Source organism: Cnephaeus nilssonii (assembly GCF_951640355.1).
Source record: "Cnephaeus nilssonii genome assembly, chromosome: 5".
NCBI classification, from domain to species: Eukaryota; Metazoa; Chordata; class Mammalia; order Chiroptera; family Vespertilionidae; genus Cnephaeus; species Cnephaeus nilssonii.
The window spans coordinates 42,928,983-42,945,166 of NC_137076.1; the positions used below are offsets into that span (position 1 = coordinate 42,928,983).

Sequence of the window (16,184 nt, forward strand, 5' to 3'; positions counted from 1 at the left end):
ACAGTACTTTTTAAAAATTATATTTTTATTTATTTGAGAGACAGAGAGAAGGAGAGAGAGATAGAAACATCAATGAAGAGAGAATTCATTGATCGGCTGCCTCCTGCATGCCCCACACCGGGCATAGAGCCCGCAACCCAGGCACATGCCCCGACCGGGAATCGAACTGTTACCTCCTGGTTCATAGGTCAATGCTCAACCACTGAGCCACGCCGGCTGGGCTACAGTACATTTTTATTGGTAGTAAAAGAATATGGAAGTGGTTAGGTAAGGGCAGCTTTTACTAGGAAATGCAATAATTCCAGGAGATATGTTTTATTACAAAAATGTCAATCAATATTCCTTAATCTGAAAAGTATCCACATAAAACAATAAACCAGATTCCACCATTTTGTACAGTCACTTAACATTTCAAAATGAAAGTAGAAAAAATAAAGCTTATATATACAAGTGGAATCAAAGAAAACTAATTCTATTAAGTACTGTCCTTTATTTACAGAAATAAACTTGATAGATGTTCAGGGGTAGGGATTTCGCTATTTTTAAAAATAAAAAGAGGTAAACATTTTTACAAGAATGTAATAGGGTAAGGGGTGTGTGTGTGTGTGTGTGTGTGTATGTGTCTGTGTGTGTGTGTGTTAATTTTTAAAATTAAGGATCAAGAAGTGAATAAACAAGCGAGGGCATACTCAAGCTGCTTAACCAAACCACCCTGAGATGGCTAGCCCGGGCTGCTCCTTCGGCTGATAATGTCACACTGACTCTGAACTCCCTGGTGCTGTTGAAATCTTTCTGTTTGCATTGTGTCGGTCCTGCCAGCTTTGTATTGTATTTATTCATGGGAGAGCACCGCTGGAAATACCTGTTCTAGGACAGGGTTTGTATTGAATGGGCCATTGTGTTTATGTATACTCATTTCCCTGAAAATGCTATCTAGATAAAGTGTCTGCTGGAAAATTAACTATGCACTACATTTTCAAAATAAACTACCTGTTGTTCTGAAAAACTGCAAGCAATATCATTTGTGTTAGGGTGTTTAAACAGGTGGTATGGATTTCCTTTAAAAATGGGGAAGATAAAACTGCAGTTATATACTCTGCAGACAGTTTTCTTCGTAGTGTTGATTACTAGTACATACTTGCTTCCTATTTCGTAGAAACTATAACATCCTAAGTAACCCCAACTTTTAGATGGATGGATTCATTCTGATAATATGAATCTCTTGCAAGATATACAAGCCCCAAATTATTCTCTATTCAACAGACTCCTTCCAGTCCAGTCTGTGCTCAGTATATTATTATTCCATGTGTATTTGAGATTGCCCATTGTTCTCCACATAACAGTAGCATGTGTCCCTCTATTACTTTTGCCCAGTCTGCTTGCTTCGTTCCATCCATCCATCCATCCATCCATCCACCCATCCATCATCCATCATCCATATACTGTAACTGAGACTCCATGGTAGAAGGCAGGGCCATGCATTGGCTGACCCACACAAATGGGAGGCTAAGGAAGGAACATGGGGGCACTGTCAGAGGAGGGTTTTCCAAAGACTTTCACAAAGGATCATAGGACCAAGAATCAAATGTGGGACGAATATCATTTCAGTACTTTCAGCTGAGAGCTGAGCAGAATTATGACTTGGACTTCAGTCCTGTTCTTATTGAAGTAGCCACGAAGGAAATCCTGTGGCAGAGGCTTGCCAGGGTTTCAAGAAAGTAACTCTGATTTGGGACGTCTGATAATAGGTCTCAGGGCCCAGGCCCTGTTGCAGTGAATTCAAAGATGAGAAATTATGTTTGGTTGATAGAAGTGTTTGGTGAGGGAGGTGGGAGCAGCATTTTCAATTCAGAATAAGACTGGTTTGAAAACTAGTGATGAACCGCAGAACTAGGATTATAAATTTCTTTATCATCTGTGTCCACCTCAAGCTGAAATAGCTCAACAATTCATTAGCAATTCTTCCTTTGTCTTTATATCTCATTATTATGTGATTGTTCCATTTTTATAAATACTATTTCCCTAAGTGCCCCATGTTATGGGTTGAATTGTGTTTCCCCAAAAGTAATATTGAAATCTTAACCCCTAGTAACTTCAGAACATGACCTTATTTGGAAATAGCATCATTGCTGATGTAATTGGTTAAGATGAGGTCATACTGGAGTAGAGTCAGCTCCTAATCCCACATGACTGGTGTCCTTATAAGGTGATGAGGTGAGGACTCAGACACTGAGGGGAGAGGGCCATTGAAGAGGGAGGTGGAGACTGGAGTTATACCACCACAAGTCAAGGAATGCCTAGGGCCACCAGAATCTGGTTAGACAAGGAAGGATCCTCTTCTCATGCCTGGGAGGTAGTAGAGTCTTGGCAACATGTTGATTTCCAGCTTCTAGCCTCCAGAGTGAGAGAGAATCAACACCTCTTGCTATAAGTCATGCAGTTTGTGGTAGTTTGTTACAACAACCCTAGGAAACAAATACAGTCCCTAAGAGCAGGGAATACGTCATTAGATTTGCTGTTGTATTTTACTACCTGGCTTGGCGATTCCCACAGAGATTGAAGCTCCCTGAGGCCAGAGACTATGCCTGATTCATCTTGGTCTCCTCTAGAGGAAGTGTCCTTCACACAATGGGACCTAAAGTATTAGTTGAATAGACATACGAAGTTTTACATTTTTATAATAGTCCATTATTTTCCAAATAAATTTATGAGTAGGATGATGAAGACAGTCCTACCCAGAAAATACTGTTTAAGTCTATTTTACATACCCTCCACAGTTCTATCCCCAGATAGTGGACATTTTATTTATTACTATTCTTAGAAAATTGAAAAATAATTTAAACAATTCACACTCGGGCTGCTCAGATCTGTGAGAATATACAATGTACTCACAGTTCTCAGCTGGTTCATCGCTGGTTAGTGTCTAAACTCGGGAAAGAAATGTCCACAGTGAGTTTATATTAGGGAACTCAGTTGCTTCCTGAGTGCTTCCCTTTCCCCATCAACGTCTTTCAACAGGAAAGATGACAATCGGCTCTTTTATTGCCGTAGCTGCTAACAATCTCAGCGGCACAAGAAGTTCACTTTAAAGGGTTTATTATTTAGTAAGGATAATAAAAAGAACGAACAAAAATCCCCAAGGACACAGCCATCCAGCCGGTGTTACTATGATTCAGAGAACAGAAGCCATGGTGTTGCCATTACCATAAACATGTCTCCTTTTTATTGGCAGATGTTTCCCTTAAATAAACATAATCAGGATTTGGGAAGAATCACCTTGGCAGCATCAAAAATGGATGAGTAGTCACTAATCCACTTGTGTCCTAGTTGTTTTTCCAACTGCTCTGGGAAATGCATTTATGAGAGTGTGGGAGACAGGCAGCTGAGAACATTGATGAGCCACATGTTGCTTTCGATTCATTCACAGCCCCATCCATCGGAGAACATTTTTTTTTTCTAATTCCCATATCTACTATAAACGTGCATAAGGACCTCTTCATTCCGTATTACTCTATAATCCCTCCCCAATTTTATATTTCAGTCACCTTTAATTTTGAGTTTCTTGTGTTTGCATGATGAGTTTGAGGTGATATTATTGGTTTAGTTATCAAAAACTAACATAGAGAAATTTGCAAGAAAGAGAAACTCACTCATTTTCCTACATAAAGGAAGATTTACATAAGGAGTCAATGGGTTGTGGGATAAGTCTGGTTGAATCTTCCAGGGCTCAAGGGCAGGGTATGGAGATAATCCACAAAGAGCCAAAGCACCTCTCCTCTCTGCCTTCCATCCTTGCTCATCCTGCTTTTTCCTCAGCAGGCCATCCCTCTGCACTCTTTCACCAGGATAGCCCCAAATGACCTACCTTATTCCCAACTCTTTATACTTTTCTATTTCCAAGGATGCCACCAACTAACGCTAAGCTTCTGTGCATCTTAGTCCAATTTGTGAGCAAGCCACTCTGACTAGCTTAGTTCTTGGGCCAAATGTCCATGCAGTCCACATAGGCAAACAATGCAGCCAAGGCTCAATGCTTTCATTGGCTGGTGGAGAAGAGGCAGACTGAGAGCACAGTGGACACCTACAATGGATTTCAGAAAGTGCTCAAAGATGCATAGCAAGAATAATCCTTTCTGGTTGCAAAGTGTTGTAAATATAAGTTGAACAATAACCTGGTCATACCATTTGGTTTATTTAGTAATTGTTTTACAATTCCAACATTATACTTTCCAGTATTTGGAAAAAATTTTTACATTATATATGTGAGTATATTTGTATTATTTCACTTGATAATTAACAGTGATGTGCTAGTGGGTGATATTACCTCTGTAAAAATAAAGAAATTCCCATGATGCTTGACCAGTAGGATTCTTCTGGTATAGACTTTTCCTAGTCTTGCTTCTCTAAAAGTCAAAAATTCACAGGTTACTTTACAGTTCCTGAGAAAATTCAAGTCAGCTCTCCTAGGTAACTGTTATCTGTTATAAACTATTCTTCCCCTATTCATTTTTTGCTGTCTTAGCAAACTCAATATTATAACTATGAACTAAGGATTTTAACTACTCCTCTGGAAAAATGTTTCACTTGATTAAACTCTGCTCTCTCCTTGATATCATGTAAAGTAACCAACTTAGGCTCTGCAACAATGATTTATATGCTTCCCACAGAGACAAGAGCAGATGTACAATACATTTTTTTATTATTTCACAGAGATCCAGAGTATTTGAGTATGAAGGTCTAAATGAAAAAGGTCATCTGTCTACCCTATATCAATAGAATATAAAGGCAACCCAAATATATAATGTTTATAGAGTAGGAAGTACAAACATATTATGCTTCTTCAAGTATTTATTGGCTCATAGTTCATACTGATAGTTGACAAATAAGAAAGCCTGAACGTTATTCTCGTATGCAATGCACATTTTGCATGTCATTGTTTCAAATACAGTGCCTAACATCTAGGGGGTATTTGATATTTGTTGAATAAATATAGGTGGGTAGCTTAGGATTGTAACAGGAATAATACAAACAAAATGAGAACACCACAAACTCCCTATTGAAATCCACCGACATTATCAAATAAGTTAACTAGACAAACTGGGACATCAACGTGGGACTGGAGTTCAAAGTAGGATCCAAGAGTTAGCAGAGCCTGTGTCAGGGAAGGAAGTGCTGGGATATAGACACTCATTCCTGGAACCCTGAATAGTAGATTAATAAAAGGAAACAGCTCTACTCACGTCCACCGTAGTCACTGCCAAGAAATCTGTAGTTACCTATTAATATTCAAAGGCACAAAATATCTCCAAACAAGATACTTGAAGCCAATTCTTTCATTCTGAGACAATGAGTGTGAGGAACTAGTCCAGAGGTCAGCATTTGTGAGCCAAATGAGAAATGACATCAGCAAATAACTTTATTACAGTGAATGGAAGGCAGATGTGAAGAATGATGAGGCACAGATCTTCCAGAACCAAGTCTCAAGTAAAACCATTTTGTTTGAAGAGCTTTGAAAATGAATCCAGATTATTAATCCTGAAGGTGGGATTCAGTGGTGTCAGGCTAACCAAAAATCAAATAGCAACAGAGAGATAATATGATAATCGCAGAAAGCTGGGTCAGGCTCTCCAGGGAGAGACACACGACGGTGATATTAGTCAGATCTTCTGGTTGATACTTTTATAGAAAAGTGTATGCAATGAGTCCAAATATTTTCATATTCATAGGAATTAGGAGGAACATCTTAGTACTTAATACTTGACAAAGATGTATCCAGTATTATTTAGATTACCAGTTACTAACAAATATTGTTCAGTTGTTGTGTTGGCAGTCTTACTGACTTAAGATCATTTATCATCCATGTTTGTTGTCCTGCTCTGCTGAACTATAATGTTCAGGAGGAAGAAAGTGCAAAATCTTTTCATGTGTTCCTGTCCCCTCAATATAGATCTAGGTATCCCTCAGCAAATACAGCTAAATTAATCTAAATGGGATAAACCACTCCAGTTCTGATTTGAAGAGGCATTGGGCAGTGAACTGCATTAGAAAGACCATCAGACAAGAGGGCTGGCTTGGCAGCCTTAGTGATTCCCTAACTTTTTGAGCTTTAGTTTAGTCTAGATGATCCCTACATTTCTTCTCCTCCTCCTCCTCCTCCTCCTCCTCCTCCTCCTCCTCCTCCTCTTCCTCCTCCTTCTTCTTCTTTAATCTAGAATTCTACTATGTTAATAGGACATGAAACTTCATTGACTGCCATTTTTAATTACAAATCTACTCATTCAAGATCTGTATATTGTTGAATCACAAGAGGTATTTCTAGTGTAGATGAGGAAGATTAAGCTTCATGGCACCTTTCTTACATGGGCCCCTTGAGATCTGGGAGTTGATGGGAGGTGTAGCATATTCTAGGTGGGAGGGGAAGCCAGGGAGCAGAACTAAGACAATAGTTTTGGTAAATGGACTAAAAACATTTCAGAAAAAATAAATCTTTAAGACTCCAAAAATTGATTTTCTTTTCTGTTGACATTCTAAATTAATATTTACATTCAAATCTAGTTTTGTATTAGTAATTTAAAAAAAGAGAGAGAGAGAACCAGCTCTCCCACTTGCATAAACTTCAGGCCCCGCAAAACCTGAATGCAGTCCTAGAAACAAGCTTTTGTAAATCCTTGGCCTTGACTTGCTCCTTATCTCATGTTTTTCTCATCTCCTACTGTAAATGTTTCCTAAGCCTTTTCCAGATTCTATTTTACCTGAGATCTTGGAGGCCAGGACTGTCCAATATTATATGGCAGTGAGTCATCTGAAAGACCCAAGGCCTTGACTCATATCTGCCAGTTCCCAAAACCTGAAGATCTGCACTCTATTCTCACTGTTCCCTACACTTTCTCAAGGAAGGTTCCCTAAGTTTGAGAACTGGTCTTCCTATAAAATGGAGAACATATTATGTGTTCTGAACCTCCCTGAATGATTAGTTGAATGTTAACAGCTTTCCAGAGCAGTGTTTGCCTTACCACATGCAGGTTGATAATTAGTTTGACAACTCTTTCCTTAGCATGAGGCCTACACCCACTTCTGTAGCATTTTCCAGTCATTGTCTCCCACCTGTCCTGCTTTGTCATTCTTGGCATATAACTGCCAAATTCTGACAGTACATCAATCTCTTGCTTCTTACAGCCCTTCTTCCCACATATTTCAGTAACTGACCCCATCAATCTTACTTTTCAAAAGTGAATATGGAACTGAAGAAATCTAGTTGACAGTCATTTCAGGAATAAGGTGAACAGAAATTGATTGGAACATGATACTTGGTGACATTCTTACTTATGAAATACAATCCTCCCAATACTTCAAAATCTGACAATTGCAATATATTCTTTACTTTTCCTCTTTATATCTCTTTTTTTCTATGTCTGTTATTAAAGCATTTTGTTCTTTGTTCCATTTTTAAGAGGCTATTTAACCTTAAGAGCAAACTTTTCCATTTCATTTTGCCAAATGATTTCTTTTAGTTCAAAGTTCCAAAAGGTCAATTTTCAGTTTGATTTTCAGATTATAAAAGAACTCAGATTGGGAAAATATTTATTTTACATTTAATTTACTAGTATACAGTATTGTAGAACAGTATTATACATAGACATTTTTATTTTATGTAAATTAAAAGAGAAAGTCCATAAAATCTTGTTAGAGCAATTAGGAGGATACTTTTGACTCCACTTCTAACTGAATAGTTCTATTTTTATAATTATAGATATAAAATTTGTAAATTCAAAGCATTGTATTCCTTGGGTGTTTAGGCTGAGATCTTTACAATAGTCAGGAAAAGAGAAACAAAAATTGTTTGGGGGAACCAGTGCCCCTTGAAATGGCCCAGAAAGTGCACTGCCAATTTTTCTGGACATCATTGCTACTCTGTTAGGGGGAGCAGTTTGGGGCTTTCTGGATTTATGGAACAAAGGACTCTAATGTCCCCTGAGGAATGTTTAAGCTTGATTCCTAACCTATCCTAGAAAAACCTACTAAATGGTATCTGAGACCACAGGGACCCTAATTTTAGTGATTTGTCTTCTGGAGCAGTTAGATGAGATAGCAAGTTTCCTTAATTAATTTTATAGTTTTCTTTTGTGTTTAAATTACATTTTAAAAAATTATGTATCCAATCTGTATCCCACACACATCTTTAGGACAATCTTGGGTCCTGTTCAAATAGTACTACCAAATATCAATGTAGTTGTCATATGTAGTCAATGTTTTTATTTATCATAAAATAATTGCAAAAATGGCAACAATTATTCATTTCTTCTTCCTGCTCCATAAATCAGGACTTGCCCTATATATAAATATAAATACCCCCCCAAAAAATATATATATATAATATAAATATATATATGGCAGAGCTGGCATTGTGCTGAGCCAAGAGCTCCAGAGGCTCCTGTGTGTCTATGTTGAGTCTCTCAGAAGACTGCTGCTGCCTTTCTATCATGCTCCAGCTCTTTACTGGTAGAGGAGAGCCCTCATCCATAATAGAGATGAGTCATTTTAGCTCAAGCCATCTTGGACCAGCCAGCTGATCACAGACAACCATGAGCAAGTCCTCTGAGATCAGCCAAATCCAGCCCAGATGAGAAGAACTGCCCAATCAACTTACACAATTATGGGATAAATACATGGTTTTTGTTTTGTTTTGTTTTAAGATAACTATATTTGGGGATACTTAATTATAAAGCAATCATTAACGGATACTTTCCCATCTGATCTATTGTAACTATATGTCAACAACTGTGTGCTAGTCAACAGAATGTAAAGACAATAATAATCCCAGATTGGTTCCATGATCTTAATTAGTTCTCAATTTAACTGGTTTGTAGACATCTGCACATAGAAGCATCTATGCCACTATAGCAGGGGTCCTCAAACTTTTTAAACAGGTGGCCAGTTCACTGTCCCTCAGACCGTTGGACGGCCGGACTATAGTTTAAAAAAAAAACAAAAACTATGAACAAATTCCTATGCACACTGCTAAGTCGGCTGCTAAGCAGGACAAGCAGCGTTGGCAAAAACACCCGGCAGGCCGGATAAATGTCCTCGGCAGGCCGCATGTGGCCCACGGGCCATAGTTTGAGGACCCCTGCCCTATAGTCTAATACAAGATTGTCAGGCAGCTTCCCCAAATAAGACAATGTTTGTCTAGTAGATAAAAGGAGATTATTGTTCTGAAGAGAGAGACAGAGACAATAGAGAAACAGAGACACAAAGAATTAAGTGCACTGTGGGACCTGGAGCAAGTTCTGCATGGTTGGATATAGGTACAAAGGAAAAGTGGGAATTCAAATGAGAAGGACTGGAGAGTGGAGGCACCAAATCATTGAAAACCTTCTATGTGCCTTACTAAGGAATGGTTCCTTAGGACAGTTATTTTTAATCATCTTGTGTGGCACCCTTGGGATCTATAGTGATGCTTCAATGGAATGTAGATGTTAAAGGAGTCTGAGCTGGTTGAAATTGGGTACCCCAATTATACCCCTTCCTGATTTTGCCTATCACCCCAAGCAATAGATACTTCCCACTCAAAGTCACTTTTCTTTATTTCATACTAGCGTTCCCGTTGCAGGAAAAATCCTGCAATAGGGTTTCCTGCTGCACTCTACCCCTCCCCGCCTGTTCTCCTCCCTTGTCCCCCGGCCTGCCTTCTCTGCCAGCCCGCCCCGCTCTCCTTCCTTCTCCCCGGCCCCGCCTCCGCTCCTCCCTTCTCCTCCCCCCGGCTTGCTTGCTTCTCCGCAGCTTTGCTCCCTTCAGCATCTCTTGGCTTCTTTCTAAGCTGTCTTGATATGCAAATTAGCTGCCATCTTTGTTGGGTAATTTGCATACTCATCCTGATTGGTTGGTGGGCGTGGCTTGGCTGGTGGGCTGGCTTGGGCGTAGTGAAGGTGCGGTCAATTTGCATATTTGTCTATTATTAGGTAGGATAGGGTGGTGAAATAATTTGGGGGGATTGGTGAAGGAAGAATGATGTTTTACCTTCTCCCCTGAGTTATCTACTTGGCATTTCCCTTTCCAATTTCTCAATAAGCTGCTCACAGTTTTGCTTCTTGTTACCACTGAAACTCCTGGGTGACTATCCTTTAACTGGGTACTGATCCCTTGGTAGGGTATCAGTGGATTGGTGAATGTCTGTTGGGCCTCACTTCCTTTTTTTCCCATCTCCCTTTCTACTTTGTAACACAATAACAAGAGACTATATGAGAATCCACTTTTGCTAATGGTGGGTTAAAGGGAATGTCAAGGGGGAGGCTCTTACATTTTGTCTGCAGTACTGAAGTCCAGTCTGATCTCTCTTGTGTTCCATTTAGCCAGAATGAAAATAGCTCCTAACATAGAGGGCATTGAGTTGAACCTCACAAGGATATTTTCTCAGAAGTGAGTGCAATTAGCCTTAGATTAGTAATTGTTTAAAGCAAAAATAATAGCAATATATTGTGGGGTTAGAATATAGCATATGTAGAAGTAAAACATATGACAATAGAGGCTAAAAGTTTAGAGGAGATAAATGAAAGCATGCTGACACAAGTTCCCTTTATTATTAATGAGAAGTGGACTGATATTAGATGAATTAAGGAGGAAGACATGCCCTCTCAGAAATTAAAATGCATGATCAAGATAAAAAATATTTTAATTAGTATGGCAATGATAAAATATTGTTACATAAATGGAACAAGAATAGAAAACATAAATAGATGTAAGCACCTAAAGAATTTAGTATTAGATAAAAAGGTCAGTCTAAATCAGAGGGAGAGACTGCACTATCCAACAAATGTGTTTAAAACTGATAATAATTTTGAAATAAAATTCTGCTCTTCTAAAGTTATTTTATTCCACACAAGGATTAAAGACTAAATGAAAATAAATTTTAATCATATATGGAGTAAAGGGAAATATGGGTGAAGATTTATATAATTGTATTTGGGGCATTTTCTTACTGAAATACCATATTAAAAAAAGAATCCGTGAAGAAAAATAATTCTAAATGTACGTTTAAAAATAAACTAACTTGAAAGACAAATTTTAAACTGTGTATTTTGAGTCATGAATATCTGACAATTAAATTCTTACTAAGTCAATTCCATAGAAAATAATATTAAAGAGAAAGATACCAATGGAAAAATGGGGAAATAATACAAATAATTGGCATGCTCACATATATATGTATATTCATATGCACTCATGTATAAAACAGATAAAGTAACTAACAAAAATCTCAACAGTGTGTTTATTGAAATACATCTTGAACATAAAATGTATTTTGTAAACTAGAGGCCCGGTGCATGAATTCATGCACAGGTGGGGTCTGGCTGGCCCGCCCCGATGGGGGCCCATAGGCCGGGCCTGCGGGGGGATGGGGGGGCTGCAGGCGGTTGGCTGGCCGGCCCCGCCCCTGACCGTGGTGTTGGAGGACGATTGGGGGTGGAGCCGGCCAGGGGGAGGGGCCGCAGGTGGTTGACCAGCCAGCCCACCCCCAATTGGGGTGTTGGGGGCCAATCAGGGCCTGGATCAGGCTGGTTGGCTGCTGCAGTGTGTGTCATAGCCACCAGTCGTTCCGGTCATTCTGATCGTCCCGCCGTTCTGGTAGGTGGGCTTTTATATATATAGATGATGAATGATGTGACAATATGTTTTAAATGCATTAATAAACCACAAAAAAACATTATAAAACAACATATACAGTATTATTCTATCTCATTAACAAATATGTGTCATATACTGGTATGTGTGAGAAAAAGGAAAAAACATAGAGTAACATTTTAAGAGTTATTTGTGAATAGTGTAATTGTAGATGATGATTTTTTCTTTATCGGTTTATCTGCTTTATAATTTAATTTTATATTATTTTATATTTCCAAAAATAAATAATACAAAGTAAGTGTACTTTTTTCTGATTAGACCAGGACAGAACAACTGAGGTTTTGGTAGCAAACAGAATTTGCTATAATTTACGTGGTTGGAGTGTTTGCATTTCCAATGTGATAGGTCAAACAGATGTCACTACTTAAAAATTCCTCTTCATGACACTAAGCAGATTGGTTTCAACGTAACTACTTTCCCAGAGCACTTTTCCCTTAAGAAAACTCTAACCGCAACCATCTGCACAGCTATGTCCCTCCTTGAACAAAACATTAACCTCATTTGGACATTTTTAAAATTACTCAACCACTAATATTACCAAAGAATTACATAAAAGGTCAGTTCATTAAATATGAAAATACAATTACTACATTATTATTGATAAGGCATTTAATGTAAAAAGGGAGCTCATGGAATATTTAGTATAAATACTTCGCTGACTTAAGATCTCTTCTAAAGTTTTCTTTAAATTAACACCATAATTCCTTTCCAGTTATTTATTAGACTTTAAAAGAAGAGTTCCTTATGTTCTCTCTCCTCTCTTATTAAATAACTTACACACTCCAGAAAATTCAAATGAACATGAAGACATAAACTATAGAACTACAGTTCTACTTGTTAGAATGAAAAAACAATAGAGAAAAAAAGTGTATATCTGTACTGCTTTCAAGACAACTCATGATATACCAGCTCAACAACTATTTTCTCTCCACTTGTAGACTGACAATTTCCATAGCTGCTCCAAGATGGATTTCATCTCCAAATATTTAGAAACACCATAAAGAAATGAAGAATCCATCTGTGACAACATAATTGAAACTGGAGGTCATTATGTGATGTGAGATAAACCAGACACAGAAAGACAAATACTTCATGATCTCACTTACATGTGGAATTTAAAAAGTTAAACTTACAGGATAGTGATTGCCAGAGGCTGGGGTTGAGGAAGTGGGAAACTGTTGGTCATAGGGTACAAAATTATTCATTTATGAGTAAGTTCTGGGCAATGTACAGCATGGTGACTATAGTAAACAATACTATTTTGTATGCTTGAAATTTGCTAAGTGAATAGATTGTGAGTGTTCTTCACACACACACACACACACACACACACACACACACACACACACACACCAAGGTAAATCTGGGATGTGATAATTAACTTATTGTGGTAATGTATATAAAATTATTTGGTATACGGTCCCCCCAAATCACATTGTATATCCTAAATGAGTGATTTTCAACCAGTGTGCAGCAAATATTTTTAAAACATACAATATCTGACTGTTTAGTCAGAGGCACTGACCTCTTTTCCCTTAGATTGTCAAATAAATAAAAAAATGACAACAGCCAGCACAACAGCCATCCAGTGTAAATGGATCAAAACATTACCTTTCTTTTTGTCAGATTGGGAAAAAAAATAAATTCTGTGTGTACTGCAGAATTTTAGTAAGCTATATATATATAAAAGGCTAAGTGACTGTCTGACCATCTGACCAGTAGCTATGACATGCATTGACCACCAGGGGGCAGATGCTCAATGCAGGAGCTGCTGAGCTGCGGTGACTTGGCAGTGGTGGTTCTCGCGTGATGCACCCCGGAACCAGAGAGGAGGGAGACTAATTCTGGGCTGCATTACCCTCTTGAAATCCGGGACCCCTCAGAGGATGTTGGAGAGCCTGTTTTGGCCCAATCCCCACAAGCTAGGCCAAGGGAGCCCACCTGCTGGAGGGACCCCCACTCACACAACAGACGCCCTTCGAGCTGCGGCGCCACCAAGGGCGATTGGCTCCAGGGCATGTCTGGCCTGTCTTGCCCAGTGCTGCCCCCCTGGCCACCTTCTAATTAATTTCCTTTCAATGTGCATGAATCCATGCACCAGGCCACTAGTTAGTTTATGTGTGCCATGATATGAAAAAGGTTTAAATACGCTGACCTAAATATATGCAATTTTTTAGTCAATCATACCTCAATAAAGCTGGAAAAAATAATAATGAAAAATAAATGAAGAAACAAGGATTTCTCCAAGTATCATGATGACCCTTATCGGGGTGGGTGGTGATGTTGTGATGATGAGAAGGGCAAGGAGTGGGAGGGCAGCTTCTGGAATTCCATTAGTTCTGTTTCTTTACCTGAATATCAGTTACACTGGTGTGTTCACTTTTTAAAAATGCATACACTTATGGTATGTTCCACAGTTTTATGAAATAATAGCCACATTAATATCCCTCAGTTTCTATGAAAATTAACTATTTGTTCTGTTTGCAAAGAATAACTTAGAAGAATAACTTTTCTTAAGAATAACTTTTGTTAAAACAAATGTGGGGAAATATATTCATTTTACATGCCAAATTTATTCCAATGTTCTCATTGTAAAAGCAAAGTGCTTGGGGATATCAACTTTATTAAATATAAGCTTTGTATACTTGGGGAAAAAATCCACAAACATGAAGAGAATGCCTGTGCCTAGATCATGTTGGCAACTAATTAGAGTAGATTTCAACAAATCACATTTAAATGCCTCAAGTTGGCATGGTTCATCTAACTAGTTTTGCCATAATCTTGGGACCCAATTTTTCCTTTTTAGTGTGAAATTACTAAATTTAAATAAAGTAATTATATCATGAAACTTCAAAATCACAAAAGCTATCAGCAAAATGTCTGCTAAATGGTTTTGGATGTGTTAAATAAGTATGCCCAAAATGCTTTAGACAAGGCTGAAACAAGTCAAAATCCAAGACAACTTTTCTAGGAATAGGAAAAGCAAACAAAAGGAAGTCACAGAGACATTCAGGCAACTGTTGATCCAGTATGTTAAGATTCCTAAATTTCCCCAAACCTCAGTTTTCTTATCTGTTGAATGGGCATCCTTATACTAACGTCTTGGTTGGTTTGGGATGAGAGAAAGCCTATAGAATGAGCTTTGCAGTACCAAGAACAAGAGCACCATGAAATCCATAGAACAGTTCTTTGAAAAGTATAACTGTTTTCAAATGTTATTTCTTATCCTCAATGTATTTAAATGGGTAAGTGAGAAACCATTTTAAGCAGATTGATAATTTTAACTCTTATTTATAAATTATTTCTTATTTCCTAATATGACATTTTAAAATCACATCCTAATTTGTGTGATCAATTCAAAATGTTGTTGCTATTGTTTATAATCACCAGTTTAAATGTGCAAATTATTTATTCAATATATCATTATGAATTAGTCCTATTGTCTCATGTCTTCCAAGCAAGCATAGTTTTTTTTAAAAATTTTGCCTCAGTCCTGCAAGTTATTTGAGCTTTTATGCCACTGTCTATAAATCATTCATTCAACAAATATTTCTTATTAATAACTTGCACACCTTGATCTGTTGTTCTAGGTCCTGGAATATAATAAGCACCAATTGAAAGACCTATTCCTCCTGGAGTTTACATCATAATAGGGAGAGAATTGACAATAACTTTAATAAACAAATAATATAGTATAGTAGTGTGTGATTCATGCTATGAGAAAAAATAAATGAAGCAGGGCAAGGAAGGCTGGAGAGGGAAGGGTAGTTCTCACTGAGAAAGTGACAGTGACACCTGAAGCAAATTAAGACTTAGCTCTGCCGTTATCTGGGGGAAGAGCATTCCATGCAGAAGGAACAGACAGTGCAAAGGCCAAAGGCTGGAGGTGGCTCGGGTGCGGCTGAAGCAGAGTGAGCAAGGGAAGGCAGTGGTGGAGAGGAGCCAGAGGTGGGTCCCTGGGAGCACTGCCGCTTTCTCTCGCTGTGAAGTGCAGTGGTTAGTGCAGGAGGAGCAGGATGCAATTTGCTGCTTTTTTAAAAAATGAGTCATACTTTAAAAGGATCAGAGGATCTGCTTGTCTGCTGTGTTGAGAAGGAACTTTAGGAAGACTGAGGATAACAGCAGGAAGACCAGTTAGGAGGGGATTGTCTAGATGAGAGATTTGGGTGACTCCAACAAGCACTGTAACGGTGGTGGGGTGGTCAGAAGTGGTTGGATTTGGGATGTATTTGGAGGAAGAATCAGGAGGAACTTCTGACAAATGTGCATGGGGTGTGGAAGGAGATAAGCAAATGATTCCACTTTATGGAAAATTATTATGAAGGAAAATATTGTATGTTTTCATTTAAAATATTATATATTTTAGTTTCCTCAAAGTGTATTCTTTCTATTGAATTGTATGGAATGAAACTACATGTGAAATATGTAATAGCTTTGTTAACATATTTTTCAAAATGCTAGCACTGTGAGCACGTGAGTCAGCATGGAACAGAGGTCTCTGCAAG

At 38.2% G+C, this 16,184-nt stretch overlaps 1 long non-coding RNA gene across 1 annotated transcript in view; it reads left to right on the top strand.

The window, feature by feature from the left end:
- The window catches only part of LOC307099928, a 90,923-nt gene extending 75,230 nt beyond the window's left edge, over positions 1-15,693 (top strand). Inside the window, exon 4 of the long non-coding RNA XR_013813574.1 lies at positions 12,618-15,693. This is a non-coding gene — a long non-coding RNA (uncharacterized lncRNA). The remainder of the gene's footprint in view (positions 1-12,617) is intronic.
- Positions 15,694-16,184: the final 491 nt, after the last annotated feature.